Genomic DNA, 22,001 nt, shown 5'->3' with positions numbered 1-22,001 from the left:
ATTTATATGACAAGAAGACATCCTTTTCTGCAACCTTTTTTGTGCTGCTATATTAGTCTGAAATAGATATTATTTTCTAGTATAAGGACAGTTTATCTCGCTAAAAGAATGAAAGTTATATTTTCTCTCTGAATTTTGATAAATTTAGCCAATGAACTTACAGTAGATACATAGAAAGCTACCCACAAAATTAGTTTTGTTTATAGATACAAGAGCCACATAAAAAGAAAATATAAGATCTTAATGGTTGAAGCTTATAGGAATAGAAGCTTGGAGTTTCTGGGAAGATGTGGAATTAAGCTATTGGAGGTTGAAAAGAAGATACAAGGTGAACAAAGGTTGTCTTAAGTATATAAAAGTCTCTCTTTAGTAATTGTTCCTAGCTTTTCCCTAGATCGGTCTTAGGCAGTTATTGTCTTTTGCTGTGATAAAACACCATGACCAAGACAGTTTATAGAAGAAAGCCTTCAATTGGACTTACAGTTCCAGGGGGTTAGAGTCTATGATGGTGAAATATAGCAGGAACAGCCAAGAGCTCATATCTCAAACTGAACTGCAAGGAGGAAGTTGAGAGTACAATAGGGATGACATAGGCTTTTGAAAACTTCAAAATTCACCCCAGTGATACACTCCTCCAACAAGACCACCCTGCCCGATCCTTCCCAACCAGTTCCACCCACTGGAAATTAGGTATTCAAACATAAGAGCCTAAAGGGACCATTCTCATTCAAACTACCACAGGCAGATAAGGGAATTTTTAGAAAAGAAAGCCAGTGCATCTGTTCCTTACAATGTAGATAAAAGAACATTTCTTTTATAGAAGGACATATTTTCAGCTATTTCTGTCTGTGGTTCCTATAAGTAATCACTTTAAGCTAAAGACCATGGGCATGTTGGTACATACCTTCAGGAGGTTGGGGCAGGAGTATTGATGATTCCAAGGCCGCCCTAGGATAATTAGTTACTTAGAAGCCAGCCTGGAATATAGAGTGAGAGTTTGCCTAAAAAACAAAAAAGAAAGGCTGGAGAGATAGCACAGAAGTTAAGAACATTCACTTCTTTTTCAGAGAATCCACATTTGCTTAGCATTCACACGGTAGTTTTAAAAGTTTTTTTTTAAAGATTTATTTATTCATTTATTATATTTAAGTACACTGTAGCTGTCTTCAGATACACGAGAAGAGGGCATCAGATCTCTTTACAGATGGTTGTGAGCCACCATGTGGTTGCTGGGAATTGAACTCAGGACCTCTGGAAGAGCAGTCGGGTGCTCTTAACCGGTGAGCCATCTCTCCAGCCCCTTAAAAGTTTGTAACTCTAAAATCCAGGGGATCCCATGCTCTCTGCTGACCTGTAGGGCACCATACACTCATACTGTACATACATATATCCAGCAAAATACTCATATAATATATAATTGAATAAATAAATAAATACATACATACATATCAAAGAACTATCTTTTGGGTTAAAATAGACTTGGATCTTATAATATCAAGTATGGGTTCTCATATGTAAGAATTTTAATTTGAAATTCCTCTTTACTGTGATAATATATGTAATACAAACTATCATTTTATCAATCTAAGGGTACAGTTCAGTGGTATTAAGTATATTTACCATGTTGTCTCACCATCAGTACTATTTCCAGAATATTTTTTTTTCTTTTCTTTTTTTCGGAGCTGGGGACCGAACCCAGGACCTTGCGCTTGCTAGGCAAGCGCTCTACCACTGAACTAAATCCCTAACCCCATTTCCAGAATATTTTTAGCACTGTCAATAGAAGCTCCATAATGATTATGTTCAACAGTAACATCCCATTTCTCTTTTCTATCTTCTGTCTCTATGCATTTACCTATTATAGATAACTTTTATCAGTGGAGTTATATAAAATTTACCCTTTGGTGACTGATTTCACTTAGCATAATGTCTTCATCATTCAGTGATGTCATAGCATGTGTTGGACTTTCACTTCTTTTTAAGGCTGAATAATTCATTCTCCGGATAGTATACATTTTGTTTATCTGTTTATCAATGGACTCTTGAGTTGCTTCCCTTTTCTGCTATCATGAATAATGCTGTTATGAACATAAGAATGAAAATATCTATTTGAGTTCCTGCTTTCAGTTCTGGGTAGGTACCAAAAAGTGGAATTCCTGGGTCAAGTGGTAATTTGCTATAATTTGGCACTATATATAGCTGAAAATTATTGTATTCACTTATTTGTAGCATCTTAGGACTTCCAGGAGCTAGAGATAGGGAGAGAGAGGGAGAGGGAGAGGGAGAGGGAGAGGGAGAGGGAGAGAGAGAGAGAGAGAGAGAGAGAGAGAGAGAGAGAGAGAGAGAGAGAAAATGAGAATATGAGAATATGAATGAGAATGAATGAATGAGAGAGAATGAGAATGAGACTCTTGTCTTGATCATGGCCTGGACATCAGGAGGTATTCAGGATTAGTACAAAAAGTTATTTATATCAAAGATTTTGAAATTGTTGTCAAGAATACACTGACCACCATGAGGCTTTTAGACCTGAAGTTTAGAATGGCTCCCTTGCTACCTGACATATTTTCAGCCACTCTTGAGGCTTTCATTTATGGAACAGGAAGTTGCAAGGAACACCACAAATGGGTCAGATTCCCCAGCAGTTCTCTGGATGCTCGTCTCCTAGTGTAGACTCTCCTTCATATGATGTTTGTTTTTCCCTATGACCTTCCTTGCCTCCAGACTACTTCTTTTCCATATCCGTGTGTGTGTGTGTGTGTGTGTGTGTGTGTGTGTGTTTCTTTTCAAAGAATTGAACCAAGAGACTTGTGTTTTCCAGGTTGACCCTCTACCACTAGGCCACATTCCACCCCCATCCCATTCTCTGGTTCAGATCCCAAATTCTGCAGCTAATTGTATTTTTCAACATGAAACAGTTTGTTTAAAATAAATAAATATCTTAAATACTTGATTTTCTGATTTAGTGTTCTGTGTTGGAGCAAAGAAATAAGCCTTAATTTTGCTTGTTAATGTAGCCCATTCATACAGAAAGGGTATTCTGCCTTCCCCATATTCTCACCTTATAGTTGTAGCTTTAATGTTTTCTTTTTCTTTTTTTTTTTTTTTTTCGGAGCTGGGGACCGAACCTAGGGCCTTGTGCTTGCTAGGCAAGCGCTCTACCACTGAGCTAAATCCCCAACCCCTATTTTTCAAGTATTATTTTATTGTGTTTTTGATAGTTTGTTCTTTTTTATTCCTTTTTGTCTGTGGTGGGATGGTGCAGTTGTGCTATGAAAGGTGGTTGAGAACTCACTGTATAAAGTAGGCCAGCTCCAGGCTTGTAGCAATCTTCCTTTATGCGCCTCCTGAGTACTAGGACTGCATGTATGAGGCCCCATACTTAGATTTTGTCTTTTAGGTTATTTTTTGCTGGAATTATAACCCAAGACCTTGCACAATTTAGGCAAGCATTCTACCATTGAGCTATATAGTATCCAGACTCCTTCCTTCCCTATCTCTCTTTCTTTCTTGACACTGCAAAATCACCCCATTTAAAGTACATAATATTTTATCATATTCAAAGTTATAGAAACACAGCCATAATAAATTCTACAACAGTCCATGATCCCCAAAAGAAACTCTGCACGCATCAACAGTAATTACCTGTTTTCCCTCAATCCTCAACCTTATTCAGCCTACTACTAACTAACCTTCCCTATCTCGATATATTTTTACATGCTCGCCTTCCCCCCATTTCCCTTCTTCCTTAACTCTTCTCACATGACATTAACTGATTAATCCTTGATTAATTCCCAAATTGAATGAATGTGAGAGAAGCAAATTCAAGAATTCAGTACCCCAACCCCAGCATAGGGATATCTTTAATCTCAGCACTAATGAGGCAGACAGAACACTGATTTTGAGATCAGCCTAGTCTACATAGTGAGTTGCAGGTCAACCAGATTTACATGGTAAGACCCTGTCTACACACACACACACACACACACACACACACACACACACACACACACACAATTCAGTCCCCCAAAGTAATGATGGACACATAGCACAGTTGAACACTGTGCTGCCCTTGTAAGTCACCTGCTTTCATTCTGCCACTGTGAATCTGGCTTTTCACTGGCTGGTCTGTAGGTATTAGAGAGCTAGGTCAGTGAAAGTGGAGCCAAAAGTTGATCTGATAGTGATCTATGCTATGGTCTGGAAGTGATGAACTAAGATTTCAGGGTATGTCTCATGTGAGTGAGTTAGTGAGTGAGTGAGTGAGTGAATAAGAGAGAGAGAGAGAGCGAGAGAGCGCGAGCAAGCGCACTCTGGAACAGAAATTTCCTGCCTTCCAAAAGTACCATCTCCAAATATGTAAAATCTGACACTTTATTCCTATAACAGAACTAATATATAGTAATCAAACTATGGTATCAAAACCTACAAATATTAGTATTTAATAGAGTACTATTACTGACTGATAAAATATTGATTCACTATAGCTTTTTGCTTGCTTTTGTAGTTAATTCTACTTGGTTTAGATCATTAAAAACTATTGAATTACTTTCCCTGAGGAAATGCACAGAAGCAGCTGTTCAACATAGACAGAACAATGACAACAAAGAAATGTTTCCATTTTCATTAATCTTTGTCAACGTGTTTTATTGAGGTTGCTTAAAGAAACATGAGTGACTAGAGGAGCTACATTTTAAAAATCCCCACTCCAGCATGAGTTACTGCTAAAGAAAGTTTTTTGGAGGAATTAGTTATCTGCAAAGTTTACAGGCAGTGCTTGGAAGAGTTTCCTCTGCCTGGCAATTGTTTACTGCTTATGTAATAACCAGGAGGAACTTCCTGAGTTTTGTTTCTTGTGAGTTTCCTGAGCTCCCTGCTCTCTTTGGCGAGGTGCGGGGGGTGGGGGGCAGAGCTTCAATAGAGAATCAAGGAGGGAGAGAGGGAAAGGAGGAGGAAGAGAAGGATGCACTTCTTTCAACAAAGTCACACCTCTTAATCCTTCCCAAACAGTTCTGCCAACTAGGGACCAGGTATTCAAACATGATCCTATGGAGGCCATTCTCATTCAGACCACCACAAGCACTGATATTTTACTTGTCTCTTTCGAACTAAAAATGTTGAGTCAGTTGTGATAGTGCACACCTGTAATCCCAGCACTCTGGCACATTTATAATACCAGCACTTGGGAGATACAAACAGGACGATCAAGGTTAGTCTCAGCTATATAGGGTGTTTGAGGCTACCCTATCTCAGAACACAAAAACAAATTAAAAAATTGAAAAAACTATAAATGCATTAAATACTAATATTAAAACTTTTACAGGGGTTGGGGATTTAGCTCAGCGGTAGAGCGCTTGCCTAGCAAGCGCAAGGCTCTGGGTTCGATCCCCAGCTCCGAAAAAAAGAATAGAAAAAAAAAACTTTTACACAATGCTGTGTTGATTATAAACATCAACATAGGAAAGATTTGGTTATGCTTGGGTACTTGCTGAGAATTTTAGACATGGCAATTTCTTGTGGATAAACCAAAATACTTTGCCATTTCTCATTGATCACTGTTAGCTATTAGTTAAGGCAAATCACTTCGCTCAAAACAAATGATCTTGACAAAAGAGGATTATCAGGGTCTTAGTGATGAGTTCACTAATTGTTTAGTGTTCTTTTTTTAAAAAGAGCAGTGTGTGTTCCTGATCATGATACATACACATTCATGTACACATACATCTTCTATTATATCTCCTTAGTGCTGGCAATACAGCAAGTATGAGCAGGTTTTTGCTGTGGAATTTCCAGAGACACATGATAGAAAAAAACAACAGTGTACTCTTAGAATAAGATCTGTCCTGTCATTTTTGTATTCATGAGTAGGCTTTGCTTGGGGGAAATAAACTAAACTGTTGTTCTGAGAGTAACTTTGAAGTGTGTGTGTGGGTTTGTGTGTGTTTTATGCATGTTTCTATACTTGTTGGGGGAAGGGTGCATAAACTTGTGTATGTTTGGAGGTACGTGGCCAATATTAAAGCTTTTCATTCTCTGCCTTATATTTGAGCCAGGGATCCCCAATGAACTTGGAGTTCACTGATTCTGCTAGACAGACTGGACAGCAAGCCCCAATAATCCTGTCTGCCTCCCTGGTGCTTGGATTACAGACAGCCCCTGGCTTTCTGTTTGGGTGCAAGGGATCAGAACTCAGATCCTCATGCTTCTCAAGGAAGCAGTTTACTAACTGAGCCATCTATACAATAATACCTTGTTTTATTTCTTAAGACAGAAAATTGTCAGACTCATCTGTTTAGCTAGGGAAGCCCTTCAGATTCACACAGCTGGCTACAGTGGGTCACAGAGGGCCTCAAGATGGTTACTTGCACAGTTTTCAGACAGTTGTTGACCAGGAGCAGAAATCAGGTATTAGGTACACCCAAGTCTACAGCTTTTAAATATTTGCTCAGTGTTAATGAATGGTAACAGTAATTTAGGACTTGTTTCCCATATGTTAAATGGAATTAGGAAACTTTTTATCTTGTCTATGATAGAAAATTCTACATTTACTATGTTGTACATGTCCACTCATATAGTATTAGTATCATTTACCTGGTTTTTATATGTGTGATTACTTCCCAGCAGGAATTATGGGTGAATAATAGACATGTAGAAAAAGTATGTGATGATCAGAAGTGTAGAGGGTATGGAAGCACGAGGTCTGCGTGGCTACCATACAATGAAGAAAGCTGGGAGGAAAGTATTCAAAAATCAGTTTACCTTAGGGAGCCCTACTCTAAGCTGTGTAGACTTACTCACACATACTCATATAAGTATCAGATAATACTGTGAATAGAGTGTATGGTTTGTATTGGTTTCCTTTGAAATTGTACATATTAATATTGTATATATTTATAAACATAGGAACTCTACTTCTTTAATGAGGAGCCAGGGTAGGAGTTAAGCTTTTGCATCATGGTGTGCAGTAGATAACCAGTTGAGTTTCATTTTCTTCTATCTGTTTTCATCTTAAAGCTACCTTTGAGTGTGTTAATATTTTTTTCTGAAGTGATCCATTTGATCCGTTTGATTAATTAGAATGGAAAATGTGACCTCTAGGGAATTGTGGTAGTTCCTGGGGGAATAACATGGTGTTCTTAGGAACACTGAAGTGATTCTGTGGTAGAACTGCAGGAATAGTCAGAATCTGCCACAACTTGAGTTGTGTTCTCATATATCATAAAAGAAAAGGATTCAACTATGAATGCTACTGAGTGCCAAGCAGTTTTTTACAACCTACTCCTTCTTTATCCCTGGGAGGTAGACAAAACATTTTGTTTTACAGAGGATGAACTTGAAATGACTGTTAGTGTTAAGTATCTAAGATTCCTTAGTCCTGGGATACAGTTAGGCCACCTAGATGCCAAAAGCAACGCTCAATGCCAAAATGGCTTGATTTTCACATAAATTTGGGTACAACTCAGCAAAGGCATTCTTACTGGCAACTAGAAATAGCAAGACTATTTGAACGTTTGCAACTAAGAATTTGTGCTGGAGGCAGTTAAAGACCAGATTTAACAGTGATCCTGGGGTTGGGGATTTAGCTCAGTGATAAAGCACTGGCGTAGCAAGCGCAAGGCCCTGGGTTCATTCCTCAGTTCTGAACAACAACAACAACAACAAAAAGGACAAAATAACAGTGATCCTGGAGAACAATGATTTTTGTCAAAGAAGGGTTCAGGACCAAGAAATAGCTTCTCACATCTTATTTGCTGAAATCTTCAGTGAAATCAGGTCTTTGGTCCATGATCATTTATCTCTCTGGCTGGAGACAGTGTCAGTTCACATTAGCTTCACATTTGCCCAGCAGGTGAAGATGACTTGGAGCTTCAGATCCTTCTACCTAGACCCCACAAGTGGTGGGGTCACACACATACGCCACCATATTCTGTTCCCTTGATTTTTATGACCCTTGAAATTCCAACTAATCACTGGGCCCTTGCAAAGTGACTTCAGTTCCTATGCTTGTACCTCATGCTTCTCTGAGCCTGTTAGCAATCTCTCTACCCATCTACTTCCCAAGGCAGGTTTCCATGCTAGAAACACACCTCCCAACTCTGTGGCAGCCCAGCCCAGCCGCCGCACACTTTCTTACACTTAAATTGCTACGTGAAAGAACACACAACACAGTAACTTTTGATTCCGTTGATAACATATAATTGCCCACCTAAACATACAAAGCCCTGTACACATCCATCCCTTAAGAACATTTATAACAATCAGTAAAGGCACACCATAGAATCTTTTTCCCCCCTTTTCTCCATCTTTATTAAATTGGTTATTTCTTATTTACATTTCAACTGTTATTACCTTTCCCGGTTTCCAAGCAAACATTCCCCTAACCCCTCCTCCTCCCCTTCTCTATGGGTGTTCCACTCCCCATCCTCCCCTCATTACCGCCCTCCCTTCAACAATCACGTTCACTGGGGGTTCAGTCTTGGCAGGACAAGGGCTTCCCCTTCCGCTGGTGCTCTTACTAGGCTATTCATTGCTACCTATGCATTTGGAGCCCAGAGTCAGTCCATGTATAGTCTTTGGGTAGTGGCTTAGTCCCTGGAAGCTCTGGTTGGTTGGCATTGTTGTTCATATGGGGTCTCAAGCCCCTTCAAGCTCTTTCAGTCCTTGATTCCAGTCTCTGATTCCTTCAACGGGTGTCTCAGTTCAGTGGTTTGCTGCTGGCATTGACCTATATATTTGCCATATTCTGGCTGTGTCTCCTAGGAGAGATCTACATCCAGTTCCTGTCAGCCTGCACTTCGTTGCTTCATCCATCTTCTCTAGTTTGGTGACTGTATATGTATGGGCCATATGTGAGACAGGCTCTGAATGGGCGTTCCTTCTGTGTCTGTTTTAATCTTTGCCTCCCTATCCCCTCCCAAGGGTATTCTTGTTCCCCTTTTAAAGGAGTGAAGCATTTGCATTTTGGTCATTCTTCTTGAGTTTCACGTGTTCTATGTATCTAGGGTAATTCAAGCATTTGGGCTAATATCCACTTATCAATGAGTGCATACCATGCGGGTTTTTCTGTGATTGGGTTACCTCACTTAGGATGATATTTTCCAGTTCCAACCATTTGCCTACAAATTTCATAAAGTCATTGTTTTTGATAGCTGAGTAGTATTCCATTGTATAGATGTACCACATTTTCTGTATCCATTCCTCTGTTGAAGGGCATCTGGGTTCTTTCCAGCTTCTGGCTATTATAAATAAGGCTGATATGAACATAGTGGAACACGTGACTTTTTTATATGTTGGGGCATCTTTTGGGTATATGCCCAGAAGAGGTATAGCTGTGTCCTCAGGTAGTTCAATGTCCAATTTTCTGAGGAACCTCCAGACTGATTTCCAGAATGGTTGTACCAGTCTGCAATCCCACCAAAAACACTAGTGTTCCTCTTTCTCCACATTCTCACCAGCCTCTGCTGTCGCAGGAGTTTTTTATTTTAGCCATTCTGACTGATTTGAGGTGGAATCTCAGGGTTGTTTTGATTTGCATTTCCCTTATGACTAAAGATGTTGAACATTTCTTTAGGTGTTTCTCAGCCATTCGGCATTCCTCAGCTGTGAATTCTTTGTTTAGCACTGTACCCCATATTTTAATAGGGTTATTTGTCTCCCTGCTGTCTAACTTCGTGAGTTCTTTGTATATTTTGGATATAAGCCCTCTATCAGTTGTAGGATTGGTAAAGATCTTTTCCCAATCTGTTGGTTGCCGTTTTGTCCTAACAACACTGTCCTTTGCCTTACAGAAGCTTTGTAGCTTTATGAGATCCCATTTTTTGATTCTTGATCTTAGAGCATAAGACATTGGTGTTTTGTTCAGGAAATTTTCTCCAGTGCCCATGTGTTCGAGACTCTTCCCCACTTTTTCTTCTATTAGTTTGAGTGTATCTTGTTTGATGTGGAGGTCCTTGATCCACTTGGACTTAAGCTTTGTACAGGGTGATAAGAATGGATCGATCTGCAATCTTCTACATGCAGACCTCCAGTTGAACCAGCACCATTTGCTGAAAATGCTATCTTTTTTCCATTGGATAGTTTTGGCTCCTTTGTCAAAAATCAAGTGCCCATAGGTGTGTGGGTTCATTCCTGGGTCTTCAGTTCTGTTCCATTGGTCTATCTGTCTGTCTCTGTACCAATATCATACACTTTTTATCACTATTGCTCTGTAATACTGCTTGAGTTCAGGGATAGTGATTCTCCCTGAAGTCCTTTTATTGTTGAGGATAGTTTTAGCTATCCTAGGTTTTTTGTTATTCCAGATGAATTTGTAAATTGTTCTGTCTAACTCTCTGAAGAAATGTATTGGTATTTTGATGGGGATTGCATTGAATCTGTAGATCGCTTTTGGTAAAATGGCCATTTTTACTATATTAATCCTGCCAATCCATGAGCATGGGAGATCTTTCCATCTTCTTAGATCTTCTTCAGTTTCTTTCTTCGGAGGCTTGAAGTTCTTATCATACAGATCTTTCACTTGCCACTTGCTTGGTTAAAGTCACACCGAGGTACATTTTATATTATTTGGGTCTATTATGAAGGGTGTTGTTTCCCTAATTTCTTTTTTTTTTTTTTGGTTCTTTTTTTCGGAGCTGGGGACCGAACCCAGGGCCTTGCGCTTCCTAGGTAAGCGCTCTACCACTGAGCTAAATCCCCAGCCCCGTTTCCCTAATTTCTTTCTCGGCTTGTTTCTCTTTTGTGTAGAGGAAGGCTACTGATTTATTTGAGTTAATGTTATACCCAGCCACTTTGCTGAAGTTGTTTATCAGCTTTAGTAATTCTCTGGTGGAACTTTTGGGATCACTTAAATATACTATCATATCATCTGCAAATAGTGATATTTTGACTTCTTCTTTTCCGATCTGTATCCCCTTGACCTCCTTTTGTTGTCTGATTGCTCTGGCTAGAACTTCAAGAACTATATTAAATAGGTAGGGAGAGAGTGGTCAGCCTTGTCTAGTCCCTGATTTTAGTGGGATTGCTTCAAGTTTCTCTCCGTTTAGTTTAATATTAGCTACTGGTTTGCTGTATACGGCTCTTACTTTGTTTAGGTATGGGCCTTGAATTCCTGTTCTTTCCAGGACTTTTATCATGAAGGGGTGTTGAACTTTGTCAAATGCTTTCTCAGCGTCTAATGAAATGATCATGTGGTTTTTATCTTTCAGTTTGTTTATATAGTGGATTATGTTGATGGTTTTCCATATATTAAACCATCCCTGCATATCTGGGATAAAGCCTACTTGATCATGATGGATGATTGTTTTGATGTGCTCTTGGATTTGGTTTGCAAGAATTTTATTGAGTATTTTTGCATCAATACTCATAAGGGAAATTGGTCTGAAGTTCTCTTTCTTTGTTCGGTCTTTGTGTGGTTTAGGTATAAGAGTAATTGTGGCTTCGTAGAAGGAATTTGGTAGTGCCTCATCTGTTTCAATTTTGTGGAATAGTTTGGATAGTATTGGTATGAAGTCTTGTATGAAGGTCTGATAGAATTCTGCACTGAACCCATCTGGACCTGGGCTCTTTTTGGTTGGGAAACTTTTAATAACTGCTTCTATTTCTTTAGGAGTTATGGGGTTGTTTGAATGGTTTATCTGTTCCTGATTTAACTTCGGTACCTGGTATTTGTCTAGGAAATTGTCCATTTCCTCCAGATTTTCAAGGTTTGTTGAATATAGCCTTTTATACTAGAATCTGATGATTTTTTGAATTTCCTCTGATTCTGTTGTTATGTCTCCCTTTTCATTTCTGATTTTGTTAATTTGGACACACTCTCTGTGTCCTCTGGTTAGTCTGGCTAAGGGTTTATCTATCTTGTTGATTTTCTCAAGGAACCAGCTTTTGGTTTTGTTGATTCTTGTATAGTCCTTTTTGTTTCTACTTGGTTGATTTCAGCTCTGAGTTTGATTATTTCCTGCCTTCTACTCCTCCTGGGTGTATTTGCTTCTTTTTGTTTTAGAGCTTTTAGGTGTGCTGTCAAGCTGGTGACATATGCTCTTTCCTGTTTCTTTCTACAGGCACTCAGAGCTATTAGTTTTCCTTTTAGCACAGCTTTCATTGTGTCCCATACATTCGGGTATCTTGTACCTTAATTTTCATTAAATTCTAAGAAATCTTTAATTTCTTTCTTTATTTCTTCCTTGACCAGGTTATCATTGAGTAGAGCATTGTTCAACTTCCATGTATATGTGGGCGTTCTTCCCTTATTTTTATTGAAAACCAGCTATGCCCGTGGTGGTCTGATAGGACACATGGGATTATTTCTATCTTTCTGTATCTGTTGAGGCCTGTTTTATGATTGACTATATGGTCAATTTTGGACAAAGTACCATGAGATGGTGAGAAGAAGGTATATCCTTTTGGTTTAGGATAGAATAATCTTTAAATATCTGTTAAGTCCATTTGGTTCATGACTTTTGTTAGTCTGTCTATGTTTAAATTCTGTTTTCATGATCTGTCCATTGATGAAAGTGGGGTGTGGAAATCTCCTACTATTATTGTGTGAGGTGCAATATGTGCTTTGATCTTTGGTAAGGTTTCTGTTATAGATGTAGGTGCCCTTGTATTTGGAGCATAGATATTTAGGATAGAGAGTTCATCTTCGTAGATTTTTCCTTTGATGAATATGAAGTGTCCTTCCTTATCTTTTTTGATGACTTTTGGTTGAAAATCGATTTTATTTGATATTAGAATGGCTACTCCAGATTGCTTCTTCAGACCATTTGCTTGGAAAGTTGTTTTCCAGACTTTCACTCTGAGGTACTGTCTATCTTTGTCTCTGAGGTGTTTCCTATAGGCAGGAAAATGCTGGGTCCTCATTGTGTATCCAGTTTGTTAATCTGTGTCTTTTTATTGGGGAATTGAATCCATTGATATTGAGAGATATTAAGGAATAGTGATTGTTGCTTCCTGTTATCTTCATATTTGGAGGTGAGATTATGTTTGTGTGCTTGTTCTTCTCTTTCTTTTGTTGCAAAATGATTAGTTTCTTGCTTTTTCTAGGGTGTAGCTTGCCTCCTTATGTTGGGCTTTACCATTTATTATCCTTTGTAACACTGGATTTGTAGAAAGATATTGTGTAAATTTGGTTTTGTCATGGAATATCTTGGTTTCTCCATCTATGTTAATTGAGAGTTTTGCAGGATACAGTAACCTGGGCTGGTATTTGTGTTTTCTTAGGGTCTGTATGACATCTGTCCCGGATCTTCTGGCTTTCAGTCTCTGGCGAGAAGTCTGGTGTAATTCTGATAGGTCTGCCTTTATATGTTACTTGACCTTTTTCCCTTACTGCTTTTAATATTCTTTCTTTATTTTGTGCATTTGGTGTTTTGACTATTTGACGGGAGGTGTTTCTTTTCTGGTCCAATCTATTTGGAGTTCTGTAGGCTTCTTGTATGCCTATGGGTATCTCTTTTTTTAGGTTAGGGAAGTTTTCGTCTATGATTTTGTTGAAGATATTTATTGGTCCTTGGAGTTGGGAGTCTTTACTCTCTTCTATACCTATTATCCTTAGGTTTGACCTTCTCATTGTGTCCTGGATTTCCTGTATGTTTTGGGCCAGTAGCTTTTTCCGTTTTACAATATCTTTGACAGTTGTGTCGATGATTTCTATGGAATCTTCTGCTCCTAAGTTTCTGTCTTCTATCTCTTGTATTCTGTTGGTGATGCTTGTATCTAGGGCTCCTTGTCTCTTCCTTTGGTTTTCTATATCCAGCGTTGTCTCCCTTTGTGCTTTCTTTATTGTTTCTATTTCCATTTTCAGTTCCTTCATCTGTTTGATTGTGTTTTCCTGTAATTCTTTCAGGGAATTTTGTGTTTCCTCTCTAAGGACTTCTGCTTGTTTATTTGTGTTTTCCTTCTTTTCTCTAAGGGAGTTCTTTATGTCTTTCTTAAAGTCCTTCATCATGATCAAATGTGATTTTAAGTCTAGATCTTGCTTTTCTGGTGTGTTTGGACATTCAGTTTTTGCTTTGGTGGGAGAATTGGGCTCCGATGATGCCATGTAGTCTTGGTTTCTGTTGCTTGGGTTCCTGCTCTTGCCTCTCGCCATCAGATTATCTCTAGTGTTACTTTGTTCTGCTATTTCTGACAGTGGCTAGACCGTCCTATAGGCCTGTGTGTCATGAGTGCTGTAGACCTGTTTTCCTGTTTTCTTTCAGCCAGTTATGGGAATAGAGTGTTCTGTTTTCAGGTGTGTAGTTGTTCCTCTCTATTGGCCTTCAGCTGTTCCTGTGGGACTGTGTCCTGAGTCCACCAGGCAGGTCACTTGGAGCAGAAAAGTTGGTCTTACCTCTTGTATTGGGCCTGAAGTCGCTCCTTAGGGTTAGGTTTCAGCTCTCCTTGAGGGCAGTAACCAGAAAGGCCTACCCCTCCTCTGGGTTCTCTGTTACATTACATTCTGGTTTTTATATGTTTTTTTTATCATATCTGTAATCCCAGCACTCTAGAGGTAGAGGCACAGTGATCATCAGAAGTTAAGATTATCCTTCGGTACAGAGTCTGAAGCCAGTTTATGCTACACGAGACTTTGTTTCATAAGGAAGAAAGGAAGATAAAGAAACCTGAAACTTCTTAGTTGTTCTTCCCAATATTTCCCATCCCCTTCATTCCTTCGTTTATGGCTCTAGCTAGTCCAACTGCCCAACTGCATCCTTTGGAGCCTTAATCTCTTGCTTCATTATACTTATTACTAATATTTTGAGACAGGATCTCACTATCTAGACCAGGCTAGCCTCTAACTAACAGAAATTCACCTGCCTTTGCCTCCCAAGTGCTGGGATTAAAGGTGTATGTCACCATGCTTGGGGTTTTTTATTAATATTATTATTATTAATTATTATTAGTTATTATTATTTTACATTTTTGCCAGTATAATGAAACACCAGGTACAGGCTACTTTCTTTTTTTTTTTTTTTGGTTCTTTTTTTCGGAGCTGGGGACCGAACCCAGGGCCTTGCGCTTCCTAGGTAAGCGCTCTACCACTGAGCTAAATCCCCAACCCCTGAAAAAATTTTAAGACCCAAGAACATATTAAATTGACTTCTTAGCATTTTATTTTTTGTGTGAATTATACATGTATCTGATTAAGCTCTGATTTTAATAAGGAAGGAACTTTGATGGACTTAGATTTCTTTTTTTAAAAAAACATGTTGTGATTGCTGGGGGACAAAGGCTGTTTTCTTTCTTACTGATGATTTGTGTCCCAATACATTGCACTGAAGCAGGTATCCCAAAGTACAGAGGGAATTTAGCTTTAGCTCTGTGCTCAAATTGTAATGAAAAGTTTAATGACCTTATAGAATGGCTTTTGCTTTGAAGCCTTTAAATTAAAACTGTGAGCTAGGAGTATGTGGTATTTTCTGAATGCAAGCAGTATGTCTGGGTTAGGAATATAGCTTACTGGTGCATAGCTAGCACATGTGAGATCTTAGATTCAATTCCCAGCACCACACCCTCACCCAAGTCAGTATTTTAAAAAAAATGTCTAGGTTCTGTCATAGTATTTTCAGTTCACTAAATATTGAAGTTCAGTGAGATTTCAGGATTTTTTTGAAGCACATTTCACATATGCCATTACCCAGACTGAACTGTCCACCTTCTGCTCTTCACTAATACATCTCATCTCCCTTCCCTGCTCCCAGGAGAACATCAGAGCTTAGAAGAAATCATACTGGAGTAAGTGTTAGAAGGTAACAATTAGATTCCTCCCACTTCATATATGACACTGGCTGGCTTCCATTTTGGGGGTCTCCATTTCTTTTTTTCTGGAACTATAACTCCCTTTAAAATAATAAGCACTAGTTAGAAAGTCATTCATATGTATCATTTCATGTAATCATCACGACAAATTTATTATTGCTGGCAATCTCTTAATCCCTCTTGATATAAGATTCAGGCAGGACTTGAACTCATAATCCTCCTGCTTTGGTTTCCTATGTGCTGGGATTATAGGCATGTACCACCACACTGACAAACAGAAACTGAACTAATTGTTTTCAATATGTATTTCATGTGTATGTGTGTGTGCATACAATTGCTCATACACATTGCACAGTAAATGTGTAAACGTTAAGAGGACAACTTTGAGATGTTAGTTTCTTGTCTCCCATCTTGTTGATGGAGTTTCTGTCTTGTTTTTGTTTGTGGCCTGCGTACTCCAGGTTAGTTGGCCCCATGAACTTCTGGGCAACTCTCCTTTCTCTGCCTCCCATTTGGCATTTAGCATGCCCATAGGAATGCTAGGCCTAGAGATGCAAACCATTACATTCTGGTTTTTATATGTTTTTTTATCATATCTGTAATCCCAGCACTCTAGAGGTAGAGGCACAGTGATCATCAGAAGTTAAGATTATCCTTCGGTACAGAGTCTGAAGCCAGTTTATGCTACACGAGACTTTGTTTCATAAGGAAGAAAGGAAGATAAAGAAACCTGAAACTTCTTAGTTGTTCTTCCCAATATTTCCCATCCCCTTCATTCCTTCGTTTATGGCTCTAGCTAGTCCAACTGCCCAACTGCATCCTTTGGAGCCTTAATCTCTTGCTTCATTGTACTTATTACTAATATTTTGAGACAGGATCTCACTATCTAGACCAGGCTAGCCTCTAACTAACAGAAATTCACCTGCCTTTGCCTCCCAAGTGCTGGGATTAAAGGTGTATGTCACCATGCTTGGGGTTTTTTATTAATATTATTGTTATTAATTATTATTAGTTATTATTATTTTACATTTTTTGCCAGTATAATGAAACACCAGGTACAGGCTACTTTCTTTTTTTTTTTTTTTTTGGTTCTTTTTTTCGGAGCTGGGGACCGAACCCAGGGCCTTGCGCTTCCTAGGTAAGCGCTCTACCACTGAGCTAAATACCCAGCCCCTACAGGCTACTTTCTAAATAAAATAACGTCTGGCTCATGTTTATGGAGGCAAATAATCAAGAAGCCTCACATAGTAATAATCTTGCTTGTTGGATCCCAAGATGGCATGGAACTTGACAGAGCACCATCCACAATGGGCTGGGTCTTCCTCCATCACTACCAATTAAGAAAATGCCCTATAGGCTTACCTACAGCTCGATCTGGAGGCATTTTCTTATCTAGCTTGTTTCAAGTTGACATAAAACTATTCAGCAGTTCCTTAGGTGATTCTACTGTGTGGCTAAAGCTGGGAAGTAGTGATCTGTTTTCAGTGTGTCTAAAGAGAATCATAGTACAAACTAGAACCACTGATAAGTCAGTGCCCATGTAGCTACTGAGCCAGAGTTTATTGAGTATTCATGAAGGGATATGGGAGACCCCCCACAGGAAGTGGGGGCTTTCATTGAACTTCTTATATAAGCTCTTCATTCCTGTCCTCCAGGCATTGAAGTTTCATCACATTTACACTTAGAGTAATTGAGGTTGTTTTAAAATACACTTGTTCAGAGCCAGATGTGGTAATATACATGCCTGTAATCCCTGTAACCTAGGAGGCTGAAGTAGGAGGAATGCTGTGATTTTGGCTGAGGCCAGTCTGGGCTACATTGTAGAATGATCCTTTCCCAAAAAGCCAAAATAAATAATAAAATAAAATTCACTCATTCAATTAAGTTTTAAAACATATGGCTTCCCTTAGAAAATTTAAATTTCAATAGTAGTATTCATGAATAATTGACTAATATTAACTCATTAATATTCTAGTAGAGTGCTTCAGGCTAATAAAATTCAATTCAAAATGAGGTTTTAAGAATGCATTGCTGAAGTTCCAGGATAACGGGAAGCTATTTATGCCACTAACAGTAAATCCGTGAAGTGTGGGATTATGCTGTCTCTTGCTTGCTCGGTATCACTATTATTTTTTTAATTTTTGTATTGATAAATTGTATTTCAAGGGCATACATCTATCTGAATGTAGTTGTCTTGGCAAGTGCTGTTACATCTAGAATGGGAACAGGGATATTTCTAGAACACCCTTTTCTATTTGGGTCTATCCCAGGGCTTCATACTTGAGCCAGATTTGTTTTCTTCATAGTTAAAGATCTCTGTTTTGAGGTTGTTGTTGATTTACATGAAGTTATGGGAAATGGTACAGAGAGATCTCAAAATTTTAAGGCAATGCCACAACAAATGTATTTATACCAATGTAGTCAAAATGGAGACTCTATCACCACAAGGATCCCTTTCCTGATTCCCATTATACCTTTCTACTTCCTATTAACCCTTCCCCCACAATCACTGATAAGCACAGTTCCATCAGCCAACCATTCTTATTGGGGCTTACATGATAAGATTATGTGTCTGGTTTTTGAAAAAGAAAAAATAAATGTCCTCATGTAAAGTACGATAGAATAAAGTATGGTTATATAGGAAAACAACTTTAGAATTTTAGGTGACACAGAAAGACTTTATTTTGGAGTTAAATCCTTGAGTATATTATTCCCTTAGAAAACATTTCCTGCATTGGTGGTCATGATAATCTCACATGATTCCTGTATTACATGTAGCTGTTTTGTTGTGAGTAGTATCTTACCAAGTCCATGGACGTTTCATTGATTTTCTAACTATTTTTACATTGAGATGAGCCCAGAGGTCTCTTGTCAGAGGGTAGAAGCTGGAGTCAGAGGGTAGAACTGGAGTCAGAGGGTAGAAGCTGGAGTCAGAGGGTAGAAGCTGGAGATGTGTTGCTTGGTTTTTCTTTCAATGAGAAGTTCTCGAAACATATAGACCATTAAATAGGAGAGACATATATGCTGTTAAGGAGGAGGAAGAGGGAGAGGTTGGGACCTTAGGTTTCTTATCCAGTGTTATAGTTAATGTTCTATTAATGTGAAGAGGTATCATGACCAAGGCAACTCTTACAAAACAAACCATTTAGTTGGAAAACTTGGTTACAGTTTCAGAGGGTTAATGCATGATCATCATGGTGGCAAGCAGTCAGTCATGGTACTGGAGCAGTAGCAGAGAGCTTTACATCCTGTCTTCACAGGTGGCAAGGGGTGGAAAGGAAGGGGGGCACTTTTGAAACATCAAAGCCCACCTCCAGTTGCAAACCACCTCCAACAAGGCCACATCTTCTAATTATTCCCAAACAGTTCCACTAACCTGAACCAAACATTCAAATATATGAGCCTATTGGGGCCCCTCACTTGTCACTCAAACCACCATACTGAGTAAAACTTCAATCCTGATTGAACTCACATAGTGCTTATCTTCATCTGACCAAGAGGAATTAAACTTGAGGGGAAAGAGTCCCAGGAATGAGCTTTCAGGCTTCTCCACTATTGCTATGCAGTAGGATAGCAACCCAGTGTGCCTGTGGAGTGCCTAATGTGTGCTATGTGGCTTAGGAACTGAACTCATACTTGTTTGTTTTGCTGTACATGGCTGCCAAATGGATAGCACAGAGATTCCAGGTTACCCGTGTTAGGCTGTTTTGTTTTGTTTGTTTGTTTGTTTTGGTTGGTTTTGCTTTGTTTTGTTTTTTCTCAGTGCAGCAAAGCTGAATTGCTTGCTTAAGCCAGGAGGAACCTAAGTTGTTCCCAGAATCTTAGAGCTTCTCCCCCATTCTCCACTCAGCATCAGTCTCTAAGATAGCACTGAGTAAATATTTCCAAAACCACCAGTCTGAGAGACAAACAGTGAGCTGAAGGGGTTGCTACATCTGTGCACAGCTGCGCCCATACTTGGCTCTCAATACTGCCTATTTCATACTTCTCTATCAGACGTGCACTTCTTTTCCAGATTTTCAGGCTCATGGGATCACGATATGATTTGTCTCTTTGCTGAACCGAAGCACCAAAGAAGGTGCGATATCTCCTTTGAAAAACTGGTGACTGAAAGTCTAAGTGTTAGAGTCAAGTTTCCAGGTTAAATAGAATCCAGTTTGTCTACTTTTAACAATGTGGAACAAATTAATTAACCATTTTGAACTCCTGTTTCTATACTTGTAAGATGTCATCATAGGGTGGTTGCACCAATAAATTCATGTAGTGTACTTTGTCCATAGTGGTATGCATGCGTGCATGGGCGCGCAAGAGTGTGTGTGTGTGTGTGTGTGTGTGTGTGTGTAAAAGGTAGCATGGATCTCAGGCTTGCCTATAGTTGAAAATTATCTTCTTGCCTCCACTTCTCAAGGACTGAGGCTAAAGGCATGTGCTACCACCCTGCATGGCTGCAGTTGGTCCATAGTAACTGCTTGTTTGTCACCTCTATTATGATGAAGCTGCTGCTGCTGACCATGATCCTGATCATAAAGATTTTTCTGGAAGGGAAACTTGTGTCTTACATGTGCCCACAAGAGGGCAGCCTGAGACCTTGCATATCCATGGAACAGTCTCCTCTGGGGCAGCTTTTTGACCACTTTTTTCTTCTAGTTTTTCTTTCTCTAATTAAAGAGCATTTTGATCATCCTCCAGACTTGCCTCATATGTAAAGCAGACTTCTTATCATCAAGATTGTCAAGATTGTGGTGTACTAATGGAGGCTTGGGTGGAGAGTAGGCACATTGGTGTGGGCTGCATTTGACTAGGCCTCCTAGGCTTTTTCTTTTTAAGCTTTCCAGACAGAATAAATTCATCTAAGTGGAGCTTAAGATAGAGACTAAAATCTAAATTAAGAAAAGATCTGATGTTTTCTTCTTATTTCTCTTATCATTAATTTCAGCGCAATGTGTGTGTTTTGTAAACCCTGGGTAAGGGGTAGTAGTTGGAACTAGGCAAACCTAGGGCAGTCCCAGTTATATATCACTTTAGAGATTGTCAGGGAGGGGAAGTTAGTTTGCTGTACAGGAAAGAAGGATGAAGTAAGGGCTTCACAATTTGTATGGGAACATGGGGCATCATGGATCTTGGAGTCTTGAAGGACGTGAGGTTAAACAGATGGCAGTGTTGGTGGTGGAAGAACAAGTGGCAGGCAATGTAAAATAGAAAATAGGAGAGGAGGGGAGAATTGGTGAGGTCAAATTAGATAAGGAGTTGAAGTCATATGGTTTAGGCCTTGGAATGAGGTGGAGTTGGGTCTTTAAAACCATGATGACATTTATTTTGTTGGCAGTATCATAATTAAGAACTGACTAAAACTAAACATGAATTATGTCAATTTGTATGTAGTCAAGGACTGGATTATTCTTGTAATTGTCTCTTGAGCTTTAGTATTCCTGATACATAGTTTACAGTGTAGAACCAAACATATGTTGGGAATCATGACAATGTGTCATGTCATTCATCTCTATCCTCAGTGCCTACACTGCAGGCCTTGCTTCTCTGACCCTTTCCTGGGCAGCAAGTGGAATAGTCCCTGGAAGAAGTGTAGATTTCTACGGCAGCAAAACACACTATGAAGTTGGTGTGAGAGGAAGGGCCCAGGCACAGGGAATGTGGTTGCATTAGTACTAAAGCAGTAAAGCTTGTTTCTCCAGAATGGTGTGCATAAGCCATATAGATGAATTTTCATGAACAACTGATAATAACAATTCAATAGATTATTCTAAACTTAAATAGCCCTTATTTATTTAATCTCGAAAGTCCTTGAAAGGAATAGGGTAGGGATAAGGAGATGCAGGGATATTTCCTAGAACTTTTTGGGGCTAGCTAGTATTCATTTCATCTTATTTGTTACAGCCATTTGCACATTAAATACACAGAAGTATATTTTTTCTTTGTAATTGAGATACTAAGATTAACATCGAAGCAAACTTGGCAGAACTAAAATTAACCTTGAGGAATACATTTCGCAGTGTTCTAAAGTGCTTATATGTACTCGCCACAATTGACTTATTTCAGAACATTAACTCTTTTTCAATTGTATAATAATTGATATCCAAAATCACATTCATCTTTGGCTTTTCCTCCCTCTTAATTATTCTGCCCTGAAACTACAAGCCAGATTACAATGAGACTGATGAGTGTCTCTGCACATAGCTAGGTTTCTGTGTCACTTAATTGCATTTCTGACCCCTCCAGGTCAGGCCTTGGGACAAAGATTAGCTAAA

General features: G+C 39.0%; 1 protein-coding gene across 6 annotated transcripts in view; it reads left to right on the top strand.

Annotated features, from left to right (window-relative positions):
* Positions 1-22,001, top strand: part of Map7d2 (MAP7 domain containing 2) — a 114,691-nt gene that overhangs the window by 22,257 nt on the left and 70,433 nt on the right.

This window comes from Rattus norvegicus, chromosome X, assembly GCF_021556685.1.
Source record: "Rattus norvegicus strain SHRSP/BbbUtx chromosome X, alternate assembly SHRSP_T2T, whole genome shotgun sequence".
NCBI classification, from domain to species: Eukaryota; Metazoa; Chordata; class Mammalia; order Rodentia; family Muridae; genus Rattus; species Rattus norvegicus.
The sequence above is the reverse complement of the archived record's forward strand: the minus strand, read 5'-3'. Positions and strand labels throughout refer to the sequence as shown.